Consider the following 16653-nt stretch of genomic DNA (forward strand, 5'->3'; position numbering starts at 1 on the left):
TATTTTATAATGCAAGGCATCTCTACTTCAAGTCAATGTCTCGCTTGATAGTGTCATCCATTTAATATGCTAGTCATGCAAGGTCATATGAATGGTTTGAAAACTTTAGTGATGGAGGATTCTAGGTCTAAGCATTCACTGTTTTGCCATCAGCTACAACTGACACTAGTTGCGGTTGCAAAAACCATGAAAATGTTGTATGGTTGTTTGAGTGGATGGGTCATCCTATCCACGATAGGATGTTCTTTCAAGAATAGGGATGGGCTTCACGAGAAACAAGCAAAGAACATTGACGAGGCTTGAAAATGGGTGAACTTGGAACCAGGAGAGGATTGTATCAAGAACTTGGGCTTATAAGAGCTGGTGGTACTCGATGGGGTTCCCATTTGAACTCTCTCTTGAATATGACCGTCATCTTTCCCTCGGCAATTGAAGTCATTGACGCTATTGCAGAAAATGGACCCAAAGCTATTGGTAGGCTTAAAGCAAAAGGAGTGCTGAATATGTTGCACGTCATGAAGGTTATACTTGTGATTACAAATGATTTGAACACCTCTTTGAAATGGAAAGAACAAGAGGCTGTCAATGTTGTTTCATATCTTGGTACAACTAAGAGAAGGCTACACGATATGAGAAATGAAGGCTGGGAAGATATGTTTACCAAAGTTATCGAGTTTTGCATCAAACATGATATTTCACTTCCAGATGTGGATGCCATGCATGTTCCCCGAGGATCAAAGTCTAAGCGAATAACCCATATTGATGGCATATCAAATGAGGATTACCACCGAAGTGTCATGTATACTATCATTGAGCTAGTGCATGTGGAGCTTCATGACCGTGTCAGTGAAACCGACACTACCTTGCTTCTCGGAATGGGTTGTTTGGATCCTTCAGGTACTTTCTCAAAACTTTGACAAGGATTTTTTTTTGGCCGTGACTCGTTTATATCTCAAGGATTTTGTTAGTGAAAGCAAGGTCGAATAACTTAGTTGCCAATTTGATAACTTTGTCGCAAACAACCTTTCTCTGGTGTTTCCTTTTCTGAATCTAGTATTGGTTCTACGGTCGCCGCTGCAACGGTTGAGAGAGCATTTTCTGTGATATATATCAAGTCTGATTCGCGCAACAGAATTGGTAACGAATTTTTATCCCATTGTTTGAATACTATTTCAGTCGATTACTACCAAGGTCACCATGCATACCTATCAAGATTTTCATGATCATGGGGGGTGTTACCGTAGATTTTCTTTACAATGGTGATTACCGTGACGTACTACTGTACTGTTTATTGTAATGATAAATTATTTCAATGCTGATCGAGCCACTAGCTTATAAATTTAAAGCTTGACCCCACATAGTTTGAGTCCTGCGCCGCCGTTGTGCATAGCACAGGACGCCATTCCCATTTCCACCCGGCGCTCGCTCTTCCCCCGTCTCTGCTCCATTTGCTACGAGCTTCTCTCCCACGAACGATGGGCTCAGCTTCAGGTGATTCACCGGAGAAAATTCGAGATATATGCATGGTTCCCACGTCCAGTCGCACGGCCTTGCATGCCGTGCGCGCACGCACAGATGACAGTAGCAGGGAGCATCTGCTGGACGTCGCCGATGGGCCCAAGATACGGGTGCGCGGGCTGAGCCGGCGGTCGGAGGCGACCGGCGAGGCGATCCTGCGCGGGGTGGACCTGGACGTGCCGCGCGGGGCGGTGATGGGCGTCATCGGCCCCAGCGGCAGCGGCAAGTCCACGCTGCTCCGCGCGCTCAACCGCCTCTGGGAGCCCGCCCCCGGCGCCGTGGCCCTCGACGGTGCCGACATCTGCGGCATGGACGTCCTCGCGCTCCGGCGCAAGGTCGGCATGCTCTTCCAGCTCCCCGTCATGTTCGACGGTACGTACCTGTAGTTCTGTACACAGTCACGCCCCTGCTTTGTTGCTGAAATTCTGACTCAGAATTGAAATGCTCGGATTGGTTTCCCCAAAGCATGAACTGATTAGAGCTGATCCGCTGCGATCTTGGCTTAATTACTGTATATCAGGTAATTAGTCCATGGTTGGAAATTAGTGGGAGATGATGATGAAGTGGGGGACATCCCTGTCGAGATTAGTACGTAACAAAGTTGAGACAAACAGATTGCTTGTGCCAAAAGTATCGTTCTGTGATTCCAGATTCCAGTAGTGGGCGGGGATGATTGGAGAGAGGTTTCAGGTTCTTTGAACTTCATGACAAACTCAAAACCATAATCCTACGTCATCTGAAAACCTACTCGTAAGTTTGAAGTATTTTTACTTATGATGATGCATGGCAATGCAATGACATTTGTTTATTTATTATACTTTAGAGGGAGGTGATATCAGGGGTGATTGATCCATTGACAAAGTTAAGCCGAATCTTGCTTTGAAAATGCGACTGGGCACCCACATTTTCCATGACTTCATACTGGTTAAGACTGAAGAGAACATATTGACTTTAAAATGTCCATGTCCAATCGGATCGTCCATTCTGCTACGCAATTGCACCCCTTTGCTAGTGTCATTTGAATACCACGTGCATACATAATGTCAGCTGTCAGTGTACCGGAGGTAGACTTTTAGATGACTGACATGTGAACTCTGATTGCATCCAAGAGGAACAAGAGGCCTCTGAATGAATTCTGTTTGTCTTTCCCTGTGGTGCTCCAGGGACAGTGGCGGACAACGTGCGGTACGGGCCACAGCTGCGGGGCAAGAAGCTCACGGAAGCGGAGGTGGAGGGCCTGCTGCGCCTGGCCGACCTCGACCCCGCCATGTCCTCCAGGCCGGCGTCGGAGCTGTCCGTCGGCCAGGCGCAGCGCGTCGCCCTGGCCCGCACCCTCGCCAACGACCCGGAGGTGCTGCTGCTGGACGAGCCGACGAGCGCGCTGGACCCGATATCCACGCAGAACATCGAGGAGGCCATCGTGCGGCTCAAGGAGACGAGGGGTCTCACGACGGTGATCGTCTCGCACAGCGTGAAGCAGATCCAGCGAGTCGCCGACCTGGTCTGCCTCGTCGTCGACGGCGAGGTCGTGGAGGTGCTCGCGCCGTCCGGCCTGGCCGGGGCCAAGCACCCCGTGGCCCGGCGCTTCCTGGAGCTCAGCTGAATATGTTTGTTTCGTTGCCGAGACCGTCACCGACCTTTGCTTAGCTCGGAATTCGGACTCGCTACGGCGAGGAATGTTGCGTGCGATTTGGTGGAGTAAATTACGCAAAACCATATACCATATATAGGACCGGGCTTGCCTGCGGCCGCTTGGTGCGACCATCCGTGCCATGCAGCCATCGCACGGCTGTGCGTGCACCCCCTCCCGCTCCAGATTTTCTCATCCAAAAAGAAAAACAAATACACACCATAATACCGATTCCTTTCCATAATACTCTCGTCATTAAAACTGAACAATGAACCAAAGGATATAATCACAATCACCCGCGAAACAGATGCACAGAATACACGAAAGCGCGCCAAAATGCAAAATATGCTCATAGGAGGCGGCCGGCGGAGTTGACCTACAGTCTTAACGCACACAACAATCCTGGGCGAAGCACAGGGATTCTTCTTTTCTTCTCTTGAATTGTGCAGCAAAGGAATCCGCGCCTCTGATGGCTTCTCCGAGGAGTGGTCCGGCGAACCAGGAGGGTGCCGATCAATCTGACGCATCAAAAGTAGTAAATCTCACTTAGTTCTTCAAGGTCAAATTCTCTAATTTCTTTGTTTTGAACCATTGCAGGAACACAGGCCGCAATGCAAACAAATATGATTGTCAAAAAGATTGACTTACCATGCACCCTTGTGGAACTTGTACAACAAAGCGTGGCCAGAATCTACAGATCCAAACAGCGACGGAAAATTAGTTTATTCTGCATTTAGAAAAAGAAAGCAGTACCATGTACAGTACCCCTAATTCACATTTAATTGAATGTGCGGACATTCTTGTAGCATCTCTGATTTCAGTTCATGGAAAGCATCCACTACAGTTTTTGTATTCAGTGCATATAGTTCCTGGGAAATATTAACTAAATCGAATCTTAATTGATATATGATCTGCAGGAAACCGCAGTAGATCACACCGATGAAAGGGTACCAAAGCTTGGCATGCAATTTTTATCTGAAGAGGAAGCGTATTTATTTTATAACAACTATGCTAAAGCTATCGGTTTTAGCATCAGAAGAAGCAGTGGTCATAAAGTACCAAACTCTTCTACACTGCAGCAACGGACATTTACATGCTCTCGTCAAGGTATGGGTTACTTTTAATTTGTTTTGATTGTAATCACTACTTTATGCTCTAAGACAATTATACTACAACTTATAGGCCATCGTCGGGAAGATAAAAGAGAGGAGACATTCATTTACAGTAGGCCTGAAACACGATGTGGCTGTGATGCCCGTATGAAGATTAGCCTTAGAAATGGAGTTTATTATGTGTATGAATTCGAGGGGGCACATAATCACAATCTTGCTCATGGAATCATGGCCCAATACCTGAGATCCCAGAGAAAAGTGACAGAAGCACAGATAGCAAATGCAGAGATCGCAAAGTCAGTAGGTATCTCAAATAAAGCAACAATCGATTTGATGGCCAAAGAAGCATGTGGGAGTGAAAACCTTGGGTTTATACCTCAAGATATGAAAAACCGTTTGTACTCAAAGAGAACAATAAAAGCGAAGGTAGGTGACACCGGGGGAGTATTAGAATACATGGAGAAAAAGGTCTCGGAAGATGTCAACTTTTTCTATTCAATTCAAGTGGATGAGGATGAATTGATAACTAATATTTTTTGGGCTGACTCCAAAATGGTTTCAGACTATGCGCTATTCGGCAATGTTATATGCTTTGACACCACATACAGGAAACTAGATGATGGACGTCCATTTGGTTTGATTGTCGGGGTGAATAATCATCAGAAAACTGTTGTCTTTGGTGCTGCATTTCTCTATGATGAAACCGCTGCAAGTTTTGGTTGGCTTTTCAGAACTTTCCTAAAAGTTATGTCAGGAAAACATCCACGTACAGTTCTCACCGATGAAGATGCGGCAATGGCAAAGGCAATTCGTGAAGTCTTCCCTCACTCTCACCGTAGACTTTGCGTGTGGCATATGAATCAAAATGCTTGCAAGCACCTGGCCGGAGTTGTTGACGAAGAAGTTCAATGCTGATTTTCAGCACTGTATATATGATATAAAAGAGGAGGATAAATTTGTAGGTGCATGGGATAAAATGATTGACAAGTATGGACTATGTGACAATGAATGGCTGCAAAGGCTATTTGAGAAAAAGGAACAGTGGGCACTAGTGTATGGTAAAAATACGTTCGTTGCCCACATGAGCACTACCCAAAGAAGTGAAAGCATGAACAATGAACTAAAGAGATACATTAGTATTAAATATGACATGCTTACTTTCTTTGAGCATTTTGAATAGCTAGTTTTGGATAAAAGATGTGAAGAGGTGAAGTATGACTTTAAAGCAACACAGACTACTCCCAAGTTGAAGGCTGAATCTAGCTATATGTTAACACAAGCTGCAGCTACATATACTCCAGCAATATTCAAGATGGTTCAAGATCAAGTGCTTCGGACTCTGAACTATGACACATTGCTTTGTGATGAAAGTGACACCAAGATGAAGATTTATGTAGTAAAATTTCATGGCACACAACGTGAACATGTTGTTAGATTCACACCAAAAGAAGAAAAGGTTAGCCGCAGCTGCAAAAAGTTTGAGTTTGCCAGAATCCTTTGCTCTCATTGCCTAAAGGTACTTGATATCAATAATATCAAGCATATTCCAGGAGAATATATTTTAAAACGGTGGACAATTGATGCCAAAGTTCTAGATATAACAAGCAAATGCAACCCGCATGAGAACCTAAAAGCAAGAATGTCTAATCGCTATAAGGAATTGTGTAGAATGTTTGTGAAAATAGCTGCTCGTGCAGCTGAGTCACAAGAATCATACAATAAGGTTGTTAAGTGTGCAGAGCAATTAGCACAAGATGTGAAAAAATGGTTGAAGATTAGAGTTGATCTAGATTTGGTTAGCATTGATCTAGATTTGGATAACTCATGTACTAAAGAAGGTACAAACTATACTAACAATAATTGCCTAGACTATTGTAAAACAAAGTATGATATTTATCATTATAGTGGCAGGTGTGAATATACCATCTAGTAGGATTTCAAAACATGGTGAGGGGCTTGCAAAACCAAAAGGTATGAAGGTCAAGGAGAAGACCGTCAAAGGATCAAAAAGACCCATTGGCGGATTTGAGAAAGCAACTTCAAAAAAGAAAAAGAACACATATGATAGTGTACAACAAGAGACTCATGGCCCGTCAATGGTATCATACTTCGTCTCATTGTGGCTTATAAAACATTCAATTGTACTAGCCTTTCTCTATCAAATTTTACAGGGCCCTTTGGAGAAACAGACTTTGAAAAAGAAAAAGAACAATAATGATACTGTACAACTACAACCTCATGGCCCCTCAACGGTACAACATTGTCACTTGTTTCTTTTAAAATCTTCAACTGTAATGACCTTTCTCTATCAATTTCAACAGGGTCCTTTAGAATTTTTCGGGAACCAAATGGGTGCATATCAATTACCCGACAACACTATCGTAAATGCTTCAATGCAACCATCAGTTGGTAACATCCCGATGCCACCACAGACCCACCAACTGTTGATGGGATTCCAACCATACAACACAACAGTGGTAGAAGCAATCCACACTTTCAAGTTTTCATTTTTTTCAAACTTCATTGAAATTGAACTTTGCTACTTTGTGCATAGTGTCATCCCACAAACCACATGTACGCCTATTTACAGCAGCAGAACTCTGCTCTGAATCCCTCCCTGCACGAGACCATTTGGGAAAATCAAAGCTTCTTTCTTCAACCAAATCAACATCTATCCTAAATGGTACAATGCAGCCATCAATTGGTCAAACCATGTCAGTGCTACCACAAAGACAAGAACAACAAAATACTCTACTGGTATAACATTCCACCCTTTCTACTTTTCCAATTTTGTAAACTTCAATGAAACTGAACTTTGCTACTTTGTGCACAGGATTATCGGACAAACCACACGTACACCTATCTACAACAGCAAAACTTGGCTCTGGATCCCTCTTTGACAGAGAATATTGGAGCCTCTAAATATAGTTCGATGACATGACAAAATCAAGGCTTACTTCTTGAACCGAAGGCGACATCTATTATAAATGCTACAACACAACCATCAGTTGGTCACACCACCCTGATGCCACAGACCCAAGACCCACACAATACTCAAGGGGCCAATAGCTCCTGTGCGACGTTTTTGATGTGAATTTGCTTGAGTGCGACGTTGTTCGAGTGAATGGCTGTGATGCGACACTTGTCGCGTGTAAATAGCTCCAATGCGACATGGCTCTGTTTAACCGTGAAATAAAAAACACGAGGGTTAGCGATTTGAGTTATGACACGCGGGACCCACCAGTTACTCGCATGCGGATGGGACCCACAACTTATCCACACAAGCATGCCCATGCTCATTAGCGTGCCCCGGGCCGAGCCAGCCCCATGCCAGTATCCTGCCCCTCCATTGCTTACCCTGCCCCTTTCCTTTCCCACCTTCTTCTTCCTCTACTCCGGCAACGAAGCGCGCCGCCCGCGAGTGATGTCTAGCTCGACTTCAGCCACCCGCCAATCATGGACGCAATATGGTCCATTGCCGTTGACAAGATGCCCCGATTGCCCACGCATGGAGCCTCTCAAGCGTTTGACTTGTGTGAGGGAAGAAAATGGCAACCGTGGGCGCGAGTTTGTGAAATGTTTGAGCAAGCCACAGCCGGGGCAGGTTAGATCTGTGTTCTTGACCAATTCTATGGTCTAATTTCTCCCAATTTATTTCTTTTTCCCTCGAATTAGGGCGGTGGATCTGGGTGGTGGATCTAGGATTCATGCGCCGCCGGCCCCCCTGTTTTCAGGTTTTGAAGAAATGTGGGCATTTTGAGTGGCTCGGTGAATATGTTGAAAGGTTGAAATTGGAGGGATCAACCCCAACCCAAGAGCTCAATTTTGGGGGTCGGCTTGCCGTGGAACAAGCCCCCAATTTGGCGGACAGAGCCGATCCGATGATGCACAGTGCAGAACTGAAGTGTGAATTGATGAAAATCGGCAAGCAACTAAAGCATCTGATCGATTTGAAGCAGCAAGCAAATAAGATGGCGGGAGCATTTTATGGTTGTGTCATTGCTTTGGGTTTAGTTTACTTGATGTTCATCAATCGCTAGAATTTGTTATAGTTTCAGTTAGTTAGTCAGCTAGTTTCAGGGGTGCCCAGTAGTCTAAGTTAGCCAGGGATCATTTGTTAGATGAACTTGAATTCGTGTGAAGCAAAACTTGCTTGAATTATTGTACTGATATTCTCAGGGGCCCTATTCAGTGTTCATGCTCTGTTTCCTCTGTTTTTGTTCTTCAGTTAAGAGAGTACACACAAATTCAATTTCTAGTAAAAAAACAAAACTGGGCTGCCGAATAGATGTTGGGCCGTGAGAAAATGGGCCCTGAGAAAATAACCATGCCCAAAATAGAGACCAGCCCGCCCGCGTAGGGGCACCAGCCCACCCGCGTAGCGGCACCAGCCCACCTCTAACTTCGGCAAATAAAATGTTACTTATTTTTACTTTGGCCTTTTTCTTGCACTAAATTTTGTGATGGATCATTTTTTGATGCAATAAAACCAAATGTTAATTGTTTTTATGCATGTCTACGGTTCCATGAACTAAATGAGTTGCATGAAGTAAATTAGTTTGCATGGGGCTCCTAGTTGCATGGGGCTTGCATGTCCATGGTTTGGCCAATATTTTGAAGATGGTGGGTGTGTGGTGAGATTGAGGTGTAGCAACCCGGGCTCGTAGAAACCCATAGCAATACACAAATGATAAGCAAGAACAACCCATAGCAATCTTCAAATAATAGCACGAAACACACAATATATATAGTAGCATAATGATTGCAACCCATAGTTCCACGATAACCTTACAACTCCATGATAGCCTTACAACTTAAAATACTAATACAACTTAATAATAGTAGCATAACGATTACTACTTAAAAAAAACTAATACGATAAGCTAGATAGATCGGGGGGCACCAAACGCGGGTTCTTCTTTGGGCTCTTCTTCTCCTCCTCCTCCGGGGGAACAACGCCACCTCGCTCCTCCGGGCGCCGTCCTTCACTCCTCCCCGTTGTTGATGGGGTACGGGAGCGTGTGCATAACGCCGTTGTTGGGGAAGATGCTCTGGAAGTCGGTGAAGATATTGTAGGTGGTGAAAGCTATGAACTCACAACCAACCCAATACGCTCGCCCGAGGAGATGGAAAGCATCGAAAGGGTTAGTGAACATGGCGAGGATCCCAACCACAACGCCGTTGTGGTTGACCTCCTCAACATGGTACATCCGAGGAGAGCCGCGGGGGAGGTGGCGGAAGCCGGCCGCAAGGAAGAACTCAGTTAACTCCCTTGCGCCCCTCCACCTCGAGATCGCCCAAACCCTAAGGGTTCTCTCTACATACACTCCGGCCGGGTAGAGCCTTTCCGGCATGGTTGGGGGGAAGCGGTAGGTGGGGGCGGTGTACTGCATGGTGGCGGGGGGCGTGGCTCAAGTGCTCAGTCGGGTTTTATGGAGAAGGAAGAAGAAGGGGAGAGGAGGCAGAGGATGGGGTATGATGGATGAGGAGGGAGAGGACGATAGTGCCCGGCTTAAATAGCCCAAGTGCGACGTGGTTTCACCCCGTCGAAACCCTAGAATTAATGGGGGGTTAATGGGCGGGCAACGTTTGGTGGCGCCCCATGAAAGTGTGTACACGAGCGTGGCCGTGGGAAACGGACTGCGACGCTTCTGTGCCACCGGTCACGGGTCAAGGGGGACGGGCTCACGCACGCGTCTGTGCCGTCGTGGGTCAAGGGGACACGCCTTCCCCGGGTTCTCTGCGTGTGCCTCCCGTGCATGCATGCCGTTGCCCATTAATTTGCTCATCTTGCTAGGGCCTGGCTAGAGGGCAAGGTTCGGTCGATGGGAGACGTGACAATAATGGACGCCTTCTTTTGCCCATCTTGTAACGGGCAGCATGCCATTTGAACTGCATCGATACCCACATCGATACCCCATGCCAGTATTGCGTCCTCAAAGGGGAGCACGCCATGCACAGCGTGCACACCACGCCATGCAGCGTTGGCTTTTTGGTTGTCTTCATCAGGCTGCTGCATTGTGGCCGGGTGCATGCTTTGATGCGACGCTGCATCGGTTCTAATGGTAGGCATGCGACAGCTTACTGCGTTGATAGGGGTGGCGGAGCAGGGCTACATCGAGGCATGCATGCAACGCACGGGCGCAGTCCTGCGGGTGGGCATGCATGCTGCGGGTAGGCACGGGCACGCATGCAACGATGGAAAGGGCACTGCGTAGGCGTGGTCCATGCACCGCGTCATCTCTTGCCGTTGGATTCGAATGAACGGTCCTGATGCTCCAACGAGAGAGGCTGATCCAAACCCCACCGCGTCAACCAATCAGCGCGTCTCATGCGGATCGCTGCACACTGTAGCTAACCCTAGCGCCTGATCTCAACCGTCCACGCACAACGATCAACGACCAGGTAGTGTGCGGGGTTTTGAGGGGTTTTGAGAGGGGTTTTGAGGGGTTTTGAGAGGTTTTGACTGATTAGGGTTGAGCATAACTAATTCTAAAAAAATCAAAAAAATATAAAACTTGCGCACTTAGTCTTATTATGTCGTATTGTAACGAGAAAAAAAATATAAATATGGTTTACATACATTTTTACGAAAAATCCTTCACAAAATTGTCATTCCTCAAACAATGTAGTATGGAGTTCAAGGGAGAGAGTAGTGGGCACCCGAGAGTAGGTGGAGTTTTGAAAATGAAAAGTGTGAAAACCTCACCAAAACTTCATTTTGGATTGACTAAGAAAGATCTGAACTTACTTTTCTCATTTTCATGTTTTAAACTTGTTTTATATATAATTTTCTATTAAACCTTGTTTTTTCAAAAAGAAATGAAAAAAATAGAAAATTAATTCAATAAATAGTGAGACTTTAGATTTACACTATATAGGTAGAATAGATGTGTAGAAAAATTATTTGGCTGGTTTAGACAAGGTGCCAAAAAAACTTGCTTAAATATGAGGCCTTTTACCCTACCTTTGGAGGTCATTTGAAACACACTTTTCATGACTATGAGTTCAACGGGCAGTTCAACTTACCAAAAGGGCTCGGAATGATCAGCAAGCAAACATATTTCAGTTGAGGTACTTTAGATAGCACTAAAACATCAATAGCCCAAATTTAAATTTAAATTTAAATTTAAATTTAAATTTTATTTGGCTGGTTTAGACAAACAAGTTCGAATAGAAATATGGGGATACATAGTGACTACCAGTACGCACCAAGTTACAAATATTATTACATGCCCCAAATTTTCAAACTGTTCTCTGTTCTACTTCTTCCTACCACATCGTGTGCCCTTCTTCGCCTTAGCCCTTCTTATTTTTGGTTCTACTACACACACAAGTTCACTGATCATCTTGGTTTTCTTCACTGGTCTTTTCAACACCTCGCCAATACCCTCGTGATCAGTGTCTTCAGTCTCAATGTTGACACCAGTTTCAGTTTCTTTGGTGTGTACCTCAACATGGGTTTCTTCAGTCTGAACCTCGACACGCTCAGGTTCAGTTTCTTCAGTCTGAACCTCGACACGCTCAAGTTCAGTTTCTTCGGTGTGCACCTCCACATTAGTTTCTTCAGTCTGAATGTTGACTGCAGCATGATTTTCTTCAGTCTGCTCAGGCTCAGGCACACTTCTCTTCTTTCTACCGCCATTGACTCTTGCTTTTTTTGTTGGCCAACACTGTTCAACAACAAGGGGCTGACTTGCTCGCTTCCTCCTGTGCAGAAAATGTTATAGATATAGTAATTGGAAAAAAGCACCAAATCAAAACAAAGACAAATAAACAAGAACATACTTTGGCTTATCAGGAGTGTAACGGCATTTGACAGATCCCACTCTGTGCCCAAGTTCCTGGCACAACTTGCATCTGTTTTTGTTACCTTTTTGGGCCCTTTTTGGCTTTTCATCTTTCTTTCCCTTCTTACTACTCCCACCTTTCTCAAACCATGCCTTGAATCTACTCTGTTTAGGCCTGCCAGCCTTTCTTTTCATCAAGGGAGGACACATGGAAAATTGAATTTCCACTTCAGGCCACTGAGACTGATCTGTAAGTGCTGGAATTGGAGTAGCATATGCAGCTTTGAATCTTGCTACCGAATAATATTCATGCAGATATGGGTGCATGTTTATCTTTGGTTGGGATGCTAAGAAAAGAATGGCATGCTCACATGGTTTACCAGTGTGTTGCCACTCGAGGCAAGTGCAATCATGCAATTCAGTGTTAACAACATGTATCCTTCCAGTTTTGTTATCTCTAACTTCAGCACCCCAAGGTGAAGATTTTTCAACAAACAAATGTGAAAGACTTCTGCTCCTATTGACCACCTGTTGTACCACTGCTGGAAGCTTATCACCTTGCAGACAATCACCTATCCTTCTTCTCAATTCCCACAACCGCATGAGCATGATCCTGATTTGGTCAACCATGTCATGCACATGCAAATCTTTTAACTCCTTCACCTTGTTGTTGAAACTCTCTGCCAAATTGTTGTTGATGTGGTCACACTTGATGGCAGTGTTGAATGCTGACCTGTACCATAACAAAGAATGGTAGGTGTTCAGCCATGGACCAAACTCATCACATGCTGCCATTATCTTATCAAGATGATATTTGTGTGTCTGTCTAGTGTAAGATCTTGCTACTGGCCACATGCGCCCAAATTCTTCTCCTCTAAATTTTTTGATCAAATTCATCCATAAATGACCGAAGCACTCCCTCTACTCAGCAGGTGGGAAAACATTTTTCACTGAATTTTCAAGCCCCTTACATGCATCTGTGTGTATAGCCAAAGGTGACACTGGCCCTAGGCATCTTTTCAACTGGATCATGAACCATGTCCATGAAGCCTTGGTTTCTGACTGAAACAAGCCAACAGCAATAGGAAACATCCAGTTGTGTCCATCTAGAGCATTGCATGCTGCCAACTGACCATTCCACTTGCCTGTCAAAAATGATGAGTCTATGCTCAAATATGGATGGCACCCTGCTTTGAAGCCATCTATGCAAGGCTTCAAAGCCATAAAAAACTTGGAGAACTTGACTTCACCTTTGGGTGATACCTCTGTATCTATCTCCACAACACTACCAGGTGACCTCTTTTCCACCTCTGCTTTGAAGTTGTAAAGCATCCTAAATGTATTTGCCCAATCACCATATAAATTTTTCATTGTCCTTTGTTTTGCCTTCCACACTGTGGTATATTTCAGTTTAATGGGGTACATCTTTTCCATGTCTACTTTGAGTTTCTGGGCAGTAGTGTTTGGTGTTTTGGCTAAAATTGGGGTGATCTTTTCTGCAACCCAAAGTTGTGATGTCATGGTTGATACTCTCTGTGAACTTGTAAAACAAGTATGTTGATTGGGGATTTGGTTAACCCTGACAGTACTTCCATCAGGTTGCAGTCTAACAGATATGTACCACTTGCAAGGCTTGACACTACCATCTAATCCTCTGCACCTCGCATAAAACTTCTTCCTATCAGTCCAAACAGTCTTGGCATCAAACTCATGTTTCACTGCATAAGTCTTGAAACACATCCTAAACTCCTTCATGCTTGGGAACAACTTGCCTACTTCAATGACAGGGTTTTCTTTGTCATACATCATCATCTGCATCATCTGCTTCATCTGCAGCTTGTTCCATCAATTGTCCATCTACATCTTCATCAACATTAGCAGGCAAACTAGATTCTCCCCTCTCCTGCTTATCTCCGTCATCGACTGGAATGCCAAAAAGTTTGGCCATCTCAATGTCAGGCATTGGTGCAATGACCAAATCAGTAGGCTCATCTAATTCAACTACATTCCAATCAACAGTTGCTGCAGTTTCAGTTTCAGTTCCAATCACCTGTCCCTCTTCGGCTATTACTGTAAGTTTAGTACACATGGGAATCAATGGCCTTTGTGTAGCCCAATCATCATCTACCATCTGCGCAGCCAATTGTGATGACACATATCCAACCTTCGAAAAAATATTCAGATCAACCAGCTCAGCAAAAAAATTAGCTCGTTTGCTTGTCCAGCCGTTTTGCCGATCGATTTCTTCAACAATCTGTTCACCATCTTCCATTCTCACATACTCTCCTTTCCAATCATCAAACCGCAACAGTGATACTTCTTGCTCTGGACCCCAAACAACATTCTCCCCAATTTTTTCCACCCATTTCTTCACTGCCTTCTCTCCCATGTTCTGTAGAACTTGTGGATCAATCTCTGTAAACTCAACCTCCCATTTAACAATTGTGTCTATCTCAATGTTCCGAATGCTACCATCAACTAATTTTGCCTTTTATGGAAAGAAATTGACCGTCAATTCGAAGGTCCGAGCGGCAGCATCCCCTCTGTCAGTGGCGGACAGTGTGAGCCCGTGAGAAAGAGCAGACTAGGCCCTAATTGCATGCAAAATTGGATCAGAGAGACGAGCATTACCTATTCGAAGTTGAATCTGGCGGCTCCATCTCAGTATGCCCACGGGCTCCCCTCACAACCTATCGATTCAACAAGCGAAAACATAGGAAACGAGCTGAGATCTACGGGGCCGAGAGAGGAACGGGAGGGGGACTAGTGTTCTCACTCACCATTTTTTGAGGACGAAGGATCCGTCGCCGTTGAGAACGAGGGCTCCGCCGCCGCCGTTGAGAACGCAAGATCCGCCGCCACCGGAGAAGAAGGGGGGAGGGGGCAGAGTGGCGGGCCCAGCACGGTCGGGCGGCAGGGCACGGTCAGCTGTTTTGAGGAGCAATTAAGTTGGACCCACATGTCCTAACATAAACGGGCTTGGTTGACGACCAATTTAACCACATTTAACACCCCATGTGGCCCTGGGCTATTTACCTGCTCAAATGTGTCGCACCACAGCCATTCACTCGAACAACGTCACACTCAAGCAAATTCACATAAAAAACGTCGCACAGGAGCTATTGGCCCATACTCAAGTGGTATAACATTCCATACTTTCAAGTTTTCCAATTTCTGAACTTCAATGAAACTGAAATTGCTAATTTTTTGCCCAGGGTCATGCGATAAATCACATGTATTTATAGCAGCAACACTTAGCGCAGAATCCCTCAGTGCAAAGTGCAAAGGATCATTGGAACCTCTACCTCTAGTATGATGACAGGACAAAATCAAGCTTCCCTCAATAAACCGAAGCCAGCATGATCTATTTTGTTGTCGCGTGTTTTATCTCATGTGTTTTTTGACCTCCAAGTTGCAAATAATTTTTATTAGAACTTATACGTACCATCAACTGAATGCTACTACATCTTCCCAACCAAATATACTAGTTCACAGATATTTTTTTAATGCAATGGTACTAATTCATAGAATTAGCTATGAAGAATTTTCCACAAGCAGTGTGCTCATATGAGCCTCTAAGCTATCCTTCTCTTAGTTTAAGTTACGATGACAGGGATCCCAATGATCCATTTTAATTCTGCAAAATATATGTACACAGAACCATCTATCTAAATGTCATGCTAAGAGGCATAGAGCAAACAGAGAACAGATTGACAATCGGTCTGAATTTAGCATGCAAAGAATCTTAATTTAACTGAATGAAAGCAGAGTAATGGAATTGCTATTAGCTTTCCTTCTATGAATTTAACACGCATAAGATGGGAATGCCATAAGAAGAAGTGGAAAATACCTATGTTCAGCAGAGGTAATGCTGTATGTATGAGCTGCAATTCCTTTCTTCTTCCTCTATGAGTACCAAATAGATGGCGCTCATGCTGCTGTCCACGACTTCCTTCCTCTCGCCTCTTGACCCCTACTCCACAAGCCCGAGGACCAGCCTGCCAAGGACACGCCGCCCTCTTGCGTGGCCATCCCACATGCTACCGCTAGGATCCGTGACTCATATTAGCGAGGACGGCGCCGCGGAGGATCCCGTTCCGACCGAGCTGCTGCACGACCAGTCCCAGCAGGCGCACTAGTGCGGAGGCCAGCCGAGACGGAGATGCTGGTCTAGGAGGTACACGAGGCCGACAGCTAGCCTAGCCGGGAGGGAGGTCTAGCAGGCGCAGCAGGTCGGGGGCCAGCCTAGCCGGGAGGGAGGTCCAGCAGGCGCACGCGGGCGGCGGCCAGCCGAGCAGGGATGGGGTGAGATGCGCGACTGCGCTCGCCCCGAGTGGAAGCTGCATGACAGTGCGACGAGATCCGCTCGGTGTCGGTGGGCACCGAGCCTGGAGGCTGGAGGAGTAGGAGCAGCAGAGGGACATGGAAAGCTTCGGTGTGAGCTTGAGTTTAGACCAAGGAAGAAGAGGAATGTGGATAGGAGTGTATCGATACAGACACAATCGGTATTATGATCTTTATTTGTTTTTCTTTTTGGATGAGAAAATCTAGAGCGGGAGGGGGTGCAAGCACAGATGTGCGATGGCTGCGTTGCACGGATGGT

General features: G+C 45.3%; 2 pseudogenes; both read left to right on the plus strand.

The window, feature by feature from the left end:
- The first annotated feature begins 1441 nt into the window (after positions 1-1441).
- On the plus strand, positions 1442-3210 carry LOC119294128 (annotated as a pseudogene).
- A 407-nt stretch (positions 3211-3617) lies between these two features.
- LOC119292942 lies at positions 3618-6869 on the plus strand (annotated as a pseudogene).
- The last annotated feature ends 9784 nt before the right edge of the window (positions 6870-16653 follow it).

This window comes from Triticum dicoccoides, chromosome 4B (assembly GCF_002162155.2).
Source record: "Triticum dicoccoides isolate Atlit2015 ecotype Zavitan chromosome 4B, WEW_v2.0, whole genome shotgun sequence".
Taxonomy (NCBI): Eukaryota; Viridiplantae; Streptophyta; class Magnoliopsida; order Poales; family Poaceae; genus Triticum; species Triticum dicoccoides.